Below are 15,706 nucleotides of genomic sequence, written 5' to 3'. Positions count from 1 at the left end.
CACTTTATCAAGACAATACATTGTCATTATGGTCTTTTAAAAATTTAGATTGGTTAATGGAAATAAAAATATGATAACCAGGGCCTCCCCAGTGGTGCAGCGGTTGAGCACTGGGTTGCGAAGCTGCCCGCAGCCTCTGCAGTGCTGGTTTGATCCCTTGCCACCGGGTGAGGGCCCCACATATCGTGCAGACTTCTCCTGATGCCCACTGCTCCCCTTAGCAGTGTATTTCATCAGTCTGCCTGTTCTGCTCTTCCTTCTGGCTCTGGTGAATTCTCTCACCCTCCCGGGCTTCTGACTGTACCCAGTGCTTGTATAAATAAATAAATAAATCTTTAAAAATATATATGATAACCAAAAACAAACTTATTGAAAATACATAGTGATATTTAATAAATTTCCATCAGTATGTCTGAGTTCTAACACCTTTGAATTACACATGCTTTCAAATAAACCAACAGTGATTTGATAAATTTGCTAGGAATAAGGACAGCTATGTTTTATCAGCTTTCCTGAAACTACCATGGTTATGTTCAATGAGTTGCCAGGAAGAAAGTACTCAGGTTGAAAATAGAGAAACTGCAGTCCTTCCACTTTGAAGACCTCTAGTCATACAATTCCTCACATCATGTTGATACCATGTTATTTTATCCTTTCCTATAAAGACATAGATTTGGATTAAGGACCGTTATTAACCTTGTGGTTTCTAAGGAAAGACTGGAGATTGGTGAAAATGGTAAGGGTTGACATCAAAGTAATATAAAAGAATGACTGTCTCCTGATCATTTGTTCCAGTTTCTATGTTGGTATTCAATTTAGCTGGATTGAATTTGCAAAATTTTGTCAAACACATAATTACCATGTGCCAAATAAGTGTACAGAACTAAGCCAGGATATATAAAGCTTCCAAAAAGGAAATGCAACATACTCTCCTGACATTGATAAATTCATTTGTTGGGACAAGGGGAATGCATATTTGTATAGATAAATGTGTGTGGAGCTCAGTCAATGAAATAGAAGACACATAATGAGAAGAGCATCTGACTAAAGAAATTGGAGGTGACTGATGGTTCAATGGAGAATGGGGAAGTTACTCAGGGAAGGCTAGAACTTTCTAGATAAATAGCACCTTAGTTGAGAGTTCCTTGCCATGGAGTAGTTAAGGAGATGAAAAGAAGAAATCAGCATTGCAGGCAAAAAAATGTAATGTGGTGAGAAATACAGTATGGTGAGAAATACAGTGTGGCGAGAAATAGAGCACTGCTAGAGAACTGAACTTTAAACTGATACCTAAAGTGTACATTTTTAAGAAAAGTCTGAGATAATACTAATTGGCAACCTTGAGTCTTATCTTACCCTCCAACTATATCCCTTATTCATCACTATTCAACAATAGAACAGTGGGTGTTATAAGATTCAGTTTTTATCAAACATAATTAATTTGTTCAACAGAAAGTATTGAATGAATCTGTGCTATCAGCCATTTGGGTTCAAAGACATATGTGTAGTACAAACATTGAAATCCTGTTCTTTTCATAGCCTCTCTTCCCCTCTAGAGTGATTTCATGAGTTTATGCATTTTTGAAAAGAGAAGGTTGACCATAGGGTGTAGTTCAGAAGAATGGACCAAAGACTAAGAGTCAGAAGGAATTAACCCCACTGAATTTTCAGGGGGAGATCAGCTAATTTGAAGAGAGGTCATTGCAGGACATAAATGAAGGCAAAGTAGTTACTTTGCCATGTGCTTCTAAATCCATTCATTCACATAGTGAAAGAAGAGTTATTTGCTGGATAGCCATGAAACAGCCTGGTACTGGGGAGAAGTGGTGTTGGTCACGTGAAGTTGGCACTAACTTTTCAATGATGATTCCACTGAAGCTCATATCTAACACCCCACAGACTTTAAGAGCTTAGTTCACAAATCCAAGCTTTTGAAACTCAATTTTTATTTCCCTCAAATTAATGCCTTTGAGATGAATATTAAAGCATGTTTTGAAATTCAGAAGATAAGCATTGTCTTTCTAGTTGTCAGAACTTTTCAATTCCCAGAGGCAAGCATTGTGGAAAACCAGAATTTCCCAGACTAGATGATAATCAGATTTATAAACACATACATGCACACATATATATTATAGAAAAACATATGCATAGATGCACATATGTATGCATATGTGTATAGAGAGAATATACACAGCAAACATGTATACCTACACATATTCATGAATAGCAAATATGCAAATATGTTTATAATTAATAGGATACATTGGTTTGGTAATAGTTGACTTATATAGTTTGGTGCTCCCTTGCCCAGTCTATATACATATAGATATGCATGTGTTCATATACATACATATACATCAACTATAGGTATGTATGTGTGTATACACACAGTTTAAAGTTATATGTTCCTGATGAATTGATACCTTAATCATTATATATTATAATATTCATCCCTGTCTCTTGTTACTTTTTTAGCTAGAATTTTTGTATAACTTTGTAATTTAAGAAGATATTTCCACTCTGAAATATTTTCACATATGAATGTCCAATTTTGGTGGACAAAGAATTTTTAAAGTAAGGTTAAAATAAAGCTGAACTTTAATCATTAATGTAAATACATACCAATTCTTTCTGTATTTATGAAATTAAGCAATCCTATGCTGAATATGTAATAATGTTTATAGTATACTTGCTTATGTTGTATGGGGGAAATACTCTTTCTCTGTTGTGGCTGGATTTTTATTAGAAATTTGCAATTTAGACAGACCAATTATATAAACTTAGTTACAAAGTGTAAGTGAAGACACTACAAGGAAACAGAATATCAAAATTTCAAACAGCAAGCATAATTTATATTGGTTATATGCTTTGCATTAAAGATAGATATTTTGCATTATAAAAGAAATGAAAATACTATTGAAATAGCATCAATGAAAATTATCAAAATTGGGAAATGGCAAAATCATGTCATTAAATATTCAATGTGAATGTGATCCTTTACTTAAGAAAAAATCATTTGCAATCTGGCAATGCCTCTATGAGCTCATAAAATACCAGGTCTTAGTAATTAGGCATATTTTGAGAAAAATTGTACATGAATTTTTTTAGGTATAAAAACTCCTATTTTTTTTCTTTTTTACCAAGACTTTAAGAAGGTTTTGAGAGAAAAATAAACCATCTTCATGCTGGGTGATTTAGACCTCATGGAAGGTTAACAGAATGCTAGAAAACCTGATCAGTACACATATTTGTTTCACCATAGGCAGCTGAGTTCCATTAAGTTTATAATTACATGTCGCAAGAGAAATGCACATGGCATATAGATCTGCTGGCTACGATATGGCCATGTCACGAATGGCTTGAATTGGGACCCAACCCGGAAGCCTCTGAAATATCACCACTGGACAACAAAGTAGATGACGCCAACTCTTCAATTTGTGAGTGGGCTTTTTAAAAGGCACTGTGTCCTTTTAGGTTTGTTTAAAGTCTACAAACCTACCTTATTTAAGTGCTAAAATTACTCTACAAAAAAATAAATGAATTAAAGAGCAAAATATCTAAGCAACAACTAAACAAAAAATATAAACTCACATGATGACCTCAAATGAATTTGAAAGCCTCTACGTTAGAAGATTTCTCAGTATTCACAAGGAAGGAAAAGGAAGAGTGATGAGCAAAGGAGGAAGAAGGGAGGAAGGAGGCAGTGGGTATGCCAGGCAGGCAGCTTGCCAGAGGACAGCAGGTTTTATCTGATTTGCAGGAACATTGCCCAGAAAGTTACAGAAGTGGGTGTGGGGGTGGAAACGAAGAGGTCCAGAATTACAATTTTAACATCCAAGATAAAATGATGAATTTAAGTCCAAATCAAAGCACACAGGACCCATAATCCATTAGGTGGGTATTTGGTGCTTGTAATCCTGGACCACAATGATTTTTAAATTGGGTCAATGGCTACAGTGGACTCCTCTGTTGCTTTTTGAATTAAGACCAAATCCAGGCAAAGAGGTGTAGTAACAAGAAGACCCCACGTCAAGAGGCTGGAATTCTACACAGGTGTTGATTCCTGAGGGGAACCAAAGGGACATGAGGACAGACACTGAGCCTCCCTGCTGTTCTAGGGTTTAAGTCCCAGCACTATCACTGCAAAGGCTCATGACCAGGGCCTGAGTTTGATCCCCCCAAAAGGGAGCCAGCCCATACACCACAAACCGCAGGCCTCTCCTGTCTCACCTGCTGCTCCGCTCAGCAGTGTACATCAGCAGATCTGCCTGTTCTGCTCCCCACTCTGTCTCTGGTAAATCCCTCACTTCCGGCATTCTGGCCTGCTACCAAGTTCTTCTGTGGAAAAAATAAATTCTTTTAAAAAAAGACATCTGGCTGGGCAGCAGTCGTGCAAACATGTTAGCAGTGGTGCAAACATGTTCGGGCCCTCTCTTGTCATTGAGGATGCTGGTGAAGGCTCAGGTCAATTGCAAGCCCCACCTGTGGCTGAAGTGAGCTCCTAATCTCCAGCATGTGAGGCTGTTGATTTGGATGTGGAGCTGGGAGTGCTGCCTGCAGCAGCAAAGGGCTGAGTAGGAAGGAACAGCCACCAAGCTTTCAGGGGCAACCCAGGGTGCTCACTGGCATTTCACAATCTTGAGAGGTCTTTTGGTTTGGCTGTTTGCTTTTTTGTTTTGTTTTGTTTTTTGTCACTATTTTCTTCCTCTTTGCTTTCTTGTATTACTAGCAGTACTTATATGTAGCCTTTTTAACACAGTGCAAAAACCCTAGCAACTAAAATGACAGAACAGAGTCCCTTTCCTAAATGACTTTGCAAACACAGAAACATTCCTAACCACAGAACAATTTGTCCAGTTATGAGGTGACCTCCTTTCTTTTAATCTGTGAACAGTAAAACAAGGAAAACTATCTTCATACACAGATGTTCTAACAAAGGAGTTTGGGGTGGTTTTGTTTGTTTGTTTGTTTTTTGGTCAAGCTGGATATCACTTTTCATCCTGGGGAAAAATGACGTGTGATAGGTTGGGAGAGTGCACAAGGAGACATGTCAGGGACAAGAAAGGTGACTTTTAAGGTGTTTCTTTAAACCAATGCAGAATGCAAATGTTTCATGCAAAATAACAAAAAAGAGTAGATGTTTTTTGAACTTACCCTCTTAAGGTATAAATAATCAGATATCTAGATTATTCTAAGTGTTCAGATAGTATATATGTTTGTGTATGAGTATTTCATCCAGTAGAATGGCATGTTTGTTTTAATTCCATCAGAAACCTTCCTCGTAGGACATGGGACAAGTTCACAGAGTGAAGAACGGTGAACGTTATAATCAGAAGTGAAGTTGCAATGATTTTGCAGAAGATCCAAAAAATAAAAGGAGCATATGTTCAAACAAAGAAAGCTGTATTCAGGCTTCAGGAAGCTTATGATTGAATATGAATAATTCTAGGTTCATGACAAGTTTAAGAATAAGACTGTATGTGACTTTAGGTGTGGCTGGCTGCTATGTGAGAGAACACTGAAATCTCAGTCTCATAATTTCAGTTTCATTATTCAGTGGCTACACAGCAGGGGTTGGTCTCTTCCCAAAACCTGAACCTTAAAATCAGATTACTTCCATCCTAGTCCTTCGCCATCTTCAATATATGGGTTCAAAATTAAGCTAAACCAAGGACTATCTAGTAACTCTGAATTTTTTTATATTAAATTTGTTTCTTACATTGTTGTTTATTTGGGGACAGTGTTATGATTTCTCCCCATACTTCTAACACCACCATAGTGTCCATTATCCATCATCACAGTACCCTGTGCTCTTCTCTCCCCAGTTTTGGTCTCTCTCCCTCTTCCTCCCCTGCTGTATGCATCAGATCTATGGTCAGCTTGCAAGTTTTGTCTTTTTCTTCAGCTTTTGTTCAGTTTCCCTATATTCCCCATGGGTTTCATGGTTTCCCCATGAAACCGTTCCATGTTTATCTTTTCCTTCTGACTTATTCTGCTTTGCATAATTCCTTCCAACTCAACCCAATGTGCCTCAATGGCATGAGTAACACAGGACTTTTTGAGAAAAATTTGTTTTAGAAACAAGAATGGAATACTATGAAAAAGTATCCAAAAAAGGAGCATTGGAAATTAAAATTATGATTGTTTAGGGTTTTTGTTCTAATGATAGCAAAAGGAAATGAGGAAGGAAAGTTCACTCTGCTGAAAAATTATAACTAATCAAAGAAGAGATATCATTAGAAAATCTCTTCTTTGAACCACATAATGTCATCATTGATTTAAGGTATTCAGGTCACATATAATCAATAGACATCAGAATCATTTGGGTTTTGTTTGTCAAAGTAAAAAATATTACAAAGTCAATGTATCACCCCAAGATTATTTATTAATTGAATGGAGGAAAATTATCTGCCACGGAAAGGATTACAATTATTTCCTACATATAATGAGCATACTTCACATTTTGAATGTGAAAATTGGTCTCCTGATATAACTGGACTTGAAGAGCACAATCTCTCCTATAAAATAATAGCACCCAAATGTTTAATGTAGACATGCACTTTACAGTATGGTAGACCTAGATATATGTAGCTATTGACAACATGAACTGTAGCTAGTCCAAATTAAGATATGCTTAAAGCATATACCACATTTCACAATATAGTATATTAAAAATTTAAAAAAAATAACATAGACAATGTTTTACATTGGTTACATAATAAAGTGATGTGCATTGGATATAATGGGTTAAATAAAACATCTTAACATTTTACCATGTTTGTTAAATTTTTCAGATGGCTATTATTAGAACACTTGAAATTGTGGATGTGACCCAAAATTATGTTTTTATTGGCTAACACTGCTTTGAATCCAAATCCCCAGTTTACAAAAAGACAGGTCACAGAAAATCAAGTTAATGACTCCAAGAGGAAGCAATTAAATAAACTTAGATTGTGAAAGTCTACCCTACAACTGTCCCAAATTCATCAAAAATGAAATAACAATGAAAAATACACAGAGATTTTGAAATGAGAGATATAGTCTATAAAGGCAATATGAATGTAGATGATTTTGGCTTGGATTTAGGAGGGGAAAAATATCACAAATACCTCTAACTTCATTCTGAGAATAAGTACAAAAATGAATATAAAGTAGGTATTAGATGAGATTATGGAATTATTACTACTTCCTTAAGTATGATAATAATATTGTTGTTACATAAGAGATTGTTGTCCTTATCCTTAGGAAATGCATTCTGAAAGCTTTAGCAATGACAAGTCTGTATCTTACTTCCAAAGGGTTGAGCATAAGAAGGAGATCAAGGAAGTCAGACAAAATATTAACAGTTGCTGAATCTACATGAAAATACTATTTTTCTCTATATAAAAGCTTCTCAAAAACTTGCAAGGATTCAAAGTTTACAGTGGGAAGGTTGGTCAGAAGATTTTCAGTTGCTCTATAGTATACTGTTTTCTTTCACATAATATTTCTTATATGGATTGAAAAATACAAGACATAAGTATAAAATATAAGTATATAATATCAAATATTAAAAAAAAAACTAGAAGTGTTCCCAGGAAAAGAAGTAACTATTACATGCATTGATATTGACTCAAATTCTTTTCTCATCAGTCATTATTTATAATTAAAATACCAGAGGCAAAATGGTAATGATCATGCCAGTCAGCATTCCACCACTATCATTAACCCTGTAATTTTTACTCATGTAAATGTAAAATAATCTAATAAAAATGTACTGGACTCTATCTTGGATATTCATTGTAATTGAAACATCAAATTATAAAATGAAAAATAATACTAACTTGTCATAGGATTCCTCTTCAACTAGGCATATCGACAGCTTTATAGCAAATTTTCAGAACTACATTTTAATGCTATATATCTGTCTTCAACTTGATTTGAAATTTACACTCTCCTTTCTCCTAATGACAGTTAGACTAGTAATCTCTAGTAGTTTAGTGTAGCTCTACCATAAAGAAACCAAATCAACATCCCAGTCACCTCAAAAACCTGAACATATATGTACTTTTGGTTATAAGTGACACACAGCTTCACAAATTTCATTAGTAATCAATATGAAATTCAGAGCATATAATATAAATGTTGATAATTCTAAATTTTAAACTAAATATGCATATTTAGTAGTCACTTTAAAATGGATGCTATCCACTGATTTTTGGCACTGGAAACTTCAAAAGTGTTAAGGTGCTCATGTTTCTATTTAAATAGACAACACAGCAAGGTCTCTCCCTTTTTACACCTTTCCAGGTTCTGAGATTCCCCACAGAGTCCCAGCTACTATTTTTTTTTTTCCAGCTACTGTTAATTAATGAGTAACTCCTCAAAAAGCAGACCTTAGAAATCAGCACATTGTGTAAGCTAATGAAACAGAATTGGAAAATGTTCATGTTAAAATGAACACAAAAGAGGTAAGGAAAAACAAGAACAGTACAGGTTATTTTGTCCCTCTCAAGAAACATTTGTTGACATATACACATTGTGTATTGATATCAATGTGTTGTTGGTATATGAGGCATTGATTCTAATACATCTTTTGCAATAATATTCTAATATGAAAATGAATTATATGACTGGTACCTTCAACTTATTATATGCTAAAATTGAGTTATTTGACAAATGTCAATCAGTAGTAAACAACTTAAAAATATAGTTCAAAAATTATTTAAGTAACATCTTTGATGATGTATTAGTAGAAATTGTGAAATCACAGTAAAAAGTTTAATGTATTAATGTTGCCATTAAATTATTTCCATGAACTATATTTTTTCAGATTTATAAATTTTATAGAATAGTCACCACTTCTAGACATTTTAGTTTTTATTTGTATTACCAGAAAAGTCCTCTAGATGGCAGTGTTTACCATAGTTAGAAATTACTTTGGCACTATTTTAACTTTTAAAATGATTCTCAAATGAACCAAGTAGTATGTAGTTAAAAATTTATTTTTATACTACTCAATATTTATTTGAAACTTTTGTTCTGTATGAATGATTAACCTAATTCAGCAAGTTTTTGCTTATTTATTATTGTAATTTGATTTGCAAATTTCTAGGAGCAATTTCATAGATCCAAAATCTTTAGAATAAACTTGTGATCTTTATACTTTTGAGAAATTAAAATTACTTATTAAGACTGTGATAGCAAGCATAAGAGAAATCTTAGCAACTAACTAAAGGAATGATATTACTTTTTTTTTTTTTTAAGTGTATATAAATGCCTGCCTGTGACTATGCAGGTGCCTCTCCTTCCCTTTCTCTTTTTCCCTAATAAACCTGTTATTTTAAAATGTAAATAAATAAATAAAAATAAAGTGTGTATAATCACAAATTTGAATGGAGTTAAGCATGCTACATTGAAACTTAGTCTTGTAACCTAGGCAGGTTTTTATCTATTTGATGTAGTTGCAGTTTTAATTTTTTGACCTGAAGAATATCCCAAATAATTCACAGATATCTTACAGAACAGGGTGATCATATTTTATCCAAATGTATAGAGTAGGATTTTTTAGATAATGAAATATAGAAACGATCATGAAGTTTTGCTATAAAATTAACATTTACAGTGGATATAGTATACGTTAGTGTGAAGCAACTAAAAATGTACACTGAAGAATCTTACAATTTCTGAAAAGCAGGATGGACACAAATGATTTTGTTTAGGTTCATTGTTAGGTTTATAGGTTTGTTATTCCTTCTTGTAGAGGTAAAAAAAAAAAGTTGTTATTAAGGGCTGGAGATTTTTATTTCTTCAAATTTCAACTTGTATTTCAATGGATTAATTTGTAACTGTTTGTCCATTTTCCAAAAGTTCATCAAATGAATTCCAGTGATATTTCAACTTTTGATTTGGCTATTTAGAGACCTAATTAAATGCAAATTAAATAATATAGGAATATAACCAGATAATTATTTGGTGGAGTGAGCCTTGTGAGAGGTGTTTTCTGTGCATTAGTGAATATTTAGCATCATATGGCCTCTACCCACTAGATGCCAGTAGCTAATTTCTGCCTGTCTTTCCTGCCAAAGAAGCCCTTTTTCCATGATCCACTATTGAAAATAAAAATGTCTCCAGACACTACCAAGTACTCCCTAAAGGGAAAAAAACATCCAAATTTGAACTACTGATATAAACGTTTGATTTTTTTTTCCTTTTTCTAGTCTCCATTACAATTAGAAAATGCCAATTGTGTTATTATTACAGTTCATATTTTAGCTCTGAAGCACTTCTGATAAGTTAATCAGAAGCAGGGTCCAGTAAAATTACCATGTTGCTGTGATCAGTTTTTATACTAGTTAGGACTCTTTGGTTGCCTGTAATAACTATTATAAAGGCTACTAGTGTAGTTATTAAACAGAGGCAGGGATAAGAATGGACACCCTGGAACCCAGTGATCAACTATGATAAGTCTCCCCACCTCTGATGCCTTCTGTCCATCACCTTCATTTTTTCTCTCTCTTTCTCTGTCTTTTTGGGGTTTTCTGGTCAATGCAAGAGAAACTACTCCTAATTTCTCCTGAATGGAACAATGAGTTTGTTCACAGAACAATGAGTTTGAACTTGGAGTAGCTGTTACTGATGCAGATTTTTTTTGAGAGGAAGCCCCTGGTTCCATCTTGAATTTAGTTTCTTCATAAATGTAGTCAAGCGCTGGCAGAATAGGATGGAGCCCCCTGACATGGCAAGAACAGTCCATACCATGTAAAGATAGCTGCTTCGTGTCTATGTGAAGAGATAGGAGGAAAGACATTTCTACAAAAAGGAAGTCTGCTGAGGTGACCATTGGGTATGCACATGCATATTCTATCACTCTGTTGACACAGTCCATACCCCATCAGTAGCCTGGAACCCTCGCTTAGATCATCAAGTGCCCTAACCCTTCAAGTCTGTGCCAGGCAACTCTGCCTTTGCTCAGATTTACCAGATTTCGTATATAATTCATCCCCATTCCAACTGTGAAGTAAAACTAGTATGTAGCTCAAGATAATTAATCTCTGAGAGGAAGTAAACTAAATCAAATTAATGTGTGAATTATGTATAAATTCTTTGAATCTTTGAGCAATATTTGCATCAAAAGAATGCTTGGTAACAGAATAGACCCTTGCTGGTAGGCCACCAGGGAGGCCTGCATTTCAAACTATTAAAGTTTATATAGCAAGTAAAATTTTTAAGTAAAAATATGAGAGATATTATAATAAGTATTAATAAAGAAGAGAGGGCTGATAGTAAGGTTAGTGTGCCTTACTATGAAAAGCAAACATAAAACCCACTAAGTGGCCTCAGCTGAATTATTTTTTAAATGTATTTAGATATTCGAACATCTCTGTATGGACAGATTAATATCTTTGTTATAAACAAGGTTTTTTTTTAATATATATGTTTTTCACATAGGTTTTAAAAAGAATTTTGAATGAATTAATGAATGCAGTCAGAATACAAAATTTGTTCCCTATGTGTTTTATAATCATTCATGTAATTCTCATTTTCTACTTTTCCTAATAGTTATGGTGTTTACCTGAAGTGTCATCTGGTCTTTAGAATTAACTTATCTACTATAAGTAACAAAAAGGTGTCCTAATCCTATATTGAGGGGAACTATTTTATCATAGACATTAAAACCACCTCCATTGTTATATTTATTACTTCTAGAAATTAGGCACAAATACACTAAAATTGGAATTAGTTCACAGATACTCTGATATTACACTTCAACATGAGAACTTATTTACTCCAAAATTAACACATTGCTTAAATATTTTTGCAACCTAAAGCGACATTTATAATCTTTTTGAAATTAGTATGAGAGTAACTTATTGTTTTTTCTTATATTTTACAACAGATATTTTTTCTAGGAAAATTTTCCTAATTAGTTTTTCTTAAAAACTCTGCATGTTTCTTATGCCATATTATTTCTAGAAAATAAATCTGTCATGATGTGTCCTGGCTTACTTCAAAGCATATCAACCCCATTCCCTATAGTGAAGAAGTTCTTTAAGGCTCTTTTAATCCTTTCTTAAAATTTCACCAATCTGTCACTGGATCACAGTAAATACATAGGCACAGGATTGAAAAAACACATTGTGCGTTTTAGGATCTTTTAAAGGATTGTGTTGCTTTACCATGCAGAATAAGATTTTCATTCTGGAAATAAAAAGTTTAAAATTATGTGTGCACACATACACACACACATTTTTTGTAAGCAGAATGGCATTGATTTAAATCCCAGACAAGCTACCAGTATCTTTTAAAAGCTGCATAATCCCTATCTCCATTACTTGGGTGCTATCAGTGATATGGAATTAAGCCAGGAGCTACAGGAGTCAATGGAATATGCATAGTCTCCCTGACTCATCCTAATTCAATTGGAGTGGGACTGTGGGTCAAATTTGGTTCCTGAGAGGAGCCTCTTTGAGAAAAATTAGTCTTATCCATCCTGCCCTATATTAGTAAGTCTATTTATGGACACATTATGTAAAATATTGGGCTCCTGCAAGAAAATCGTGTGAGTTTACTAAAGAAATTATAGGCATGATGATGTGGGTAGAAGAAATAAGGAGGAACAAGGAATGAAAATCCCTAAAATGATGTTTCAAATAATGTGAACTTTTGTTTTCAACAAGACACTCTTCTTAATGGGAATGTGCTGAAAGAGAATAGAGAAGAATATTGAAACATTTTAACTTGGAAAAACAAGTCCTAAATATCTAAGGAAATCATTTACTGAATTATCTTTGTACTTGAAATATGTTCTTATCTCGTTTTTTTTCTATTTTTAAATGTAAATAGAGGTGCTTCCAAATAAAATGCATGTTATTTCTGCATCTTTGGACATTCTGTGTTTCTAAAAATATGAAATGAATACTTGATAATCTCACCATCCTTAACTACAAAAAAATATATACAGCCAAAAAAAAAAAAGAAAGTGTTTTTATACATCTCACTTGAAATTACATAACTTAGAAGTGATAAAATTATGTAAGAGGAAGCTATCCTCTCTTTACTCTCTTAAAACGTTTTACTGAATAATAGCTTAAGCCCTACCTGTGATCAGGAAAATATGTTATGGAAGTTATCTCTGTATATAATCTGAAGTCTTGACTAACCAATAATGAAATTTGAAATTTCAGTATTTTATTTACATTGTAATCATGATAAAATAGTAGCATGGAAAATGTCAGTTCATAGTAATAACTGTTACAACTATAAACCTGACATCTGTAATCTTTGTCAGTCAGAAAAATATAGCAAATTGGGACAAATTTAGTTCAGTCATTCAAACAGAATGAAGCTTGCTTGTCACCTGTTTTCCTTTGTGATTTGATTATCTTGCTCTAGGTTTTCCTTAAAAAAAGGAAATAAAGGTATTCAAAGAGCTAATACAAAGTGAAGCAGAAGTATTATTCAAGTTTCTATACTCTGCCTGTTTAAGCAGTCTTAAAGGTGTTAATTTTCTTTTTGTGGTGTTAAAATTGTGCATTGTCATTTTCTAAACAGTGATAATACAAATAACCCTTAGCATTTTTAGCACAATTCCCCCCCCCACAGATGTATAGTACAATAGTCTAGCCTCCTTTGTGAAATGGGGACAATAATACCTGCTGTGACATGAGTCGCTGTGATTGATTGATTAATGTCTGTTAGACACAATAAGACATCTGGATTAAAGGAACTTTAGAAGAGCAAGGCACAAAACTAATTTTTTTTTTATTTTTTAACTTTGATTGGACTATAGCTAGTATATGAAAGTTATAAATATTAGCCTTGAAATCCTTCAGGAGGTCTTTTGTTCATTCTAAATACCACAGTCTATGTCCTTTAAGTAAACTGTAACTTTAAAAAGCCTTCATAATCTTTGTGTAAAATGTAATTTTAAAATAATGAGTGGTAGCTAGAAAACCATAGATGAAAATCCAATTTACATACCTGGTTAATAATTTATATTATTAAATGTCATTTCATAGAAATCATTGTTTAAATATATCAATAGGACAACAGTGAGATTTTGGAATATAAAATAATTTTCTTAACCTGATGTCCGTTTCTATATAAATTGTAACAACGTTTTAGTTTTCAGTTAGTTGGCCAAAGGTGACTTAGCTTCACAAGAATCCTATGACCTACATAACCAGCAGACAACGTGAAGGCAATTTTATCAAAGCCCAGGTAATATCAGTTCCTAAGGTATTAATCAGGCACAACACAGGTGAGGATATTATCATTCCTTGCTACACAAAATATACATTGACAATGATGAATAAGAGTTAATTTCGAAGTTATAATTGGAAGTCTAACATATATTGGAAGGTCTAAATTGGAAGTCATATAATTAAAAATCTAATATTTTATTAAAATTACAATGGAAAAGTGATTACAACGCAACATAAAAACCAATAGATGTCCTCTTACAAAAATTAAAATTAATAAATACATTTTCTCTAATTCATAATTGTACAGATAGGACTTTTTTAAAAAATAGCCTAGGAAAGCAGTTCTCATTATGCAAATATTTTATACAGTGTTTTAGACAGAAGCCTCAAGTTAGGATAGCAGAGGGTTAGGAATTTGACCCTGTGTTTTAATTTTCTTCCAAGAATATTAATAAGATCTCTAATAATAGTTCTCACTTGGAGTTTAGCAGTTGGAATATGGCAAACAATGAGCTTCAAATATTCTAGCTTTAAGAGTTAATACTATTATGTTTAAAGAATCCCAGAAATTTAGATATGCCAAATAAACACCTATGAAATAGAATGCACTCAAGTCAGTAGCTACATTTTTTCCAATCTTCTTTGAAAAAGAATCTAGATGAACTTCATTTTGGGATTTTGTCCAAGATCTGTTTTAATTGATGTCTCATGGTCATAAATTTCAATCATGTGATATTTTTCTTCCCCAACCTTCATCCTGTGTTCATACAAAGATTTCCTCTCTGAGCATAGGGTAATAATGGGTTCTGACTACAAGTAAAGCGATCCCTTAGCAAACAGACACAATTCCACTTAGTAATAATGTTAAATAATTCTAAGCTATGTGTTGGGACTACAACATGACTTTGAAATGACTACAGTATGATTAGAATAAGAATGAGAGACAACTGTGATGCTTATGAAATGAACTGGAAAATGGCTATGCTGTTATATTTATTGTAAATGTATCAGAATGATGGTTTATTTGTTACCTTAAACTACTTCAGAGTATAAAATAGGTGACAACTGGAACAATGAACTAGCTTAATTCTAGATTTTGTGAATGGCAAAATGCTCATTCACCATTGTAAGATAAAATAATCGTCCTGTAATTCACTTGACTATTGTATGAGGTAGTACTTTTCTTTTGACTCTTAGATATGTAAGCACTACTTTATTCTTAAAGGTTCTATGGTATAATTGCGCAATATATTACTATCATAAGATTGGTTGGCAACTTAAAAACAACATCAAATGATTGCCATAACCCTGCTTTATAACACAGAAGGAATTAATGTTAAGGCTTTCAGGCTTTCTGCACCCGAGGAAAAGTTTGAATAAAAAAGAACTTACATATTCGTAGATATGGGAAAATAGTTACATCAATGAGCTGGTTAAACAGAATTATGCACGATCTAGTTTGCCAGGTTTAGTAGGGTTTTAAAAACTTGTAAATATCTAAAAAGTAAGAGTTCCTATTG

This window comes from Talpa europaea, assembly GCF_964194135.1.
Source record: "Talpa europaea genome assembly, chromosome: 6".
NCBI classification, from domain to species: domain Eukaryota; kingdom Metazoa; phylum Chordata; class Mammalia; order Eulipotyphla; family Talpidae; genus Talpa; species Talpa europaea.
This window is presented reverse-complemented; position numbering follows the sequence as displayed.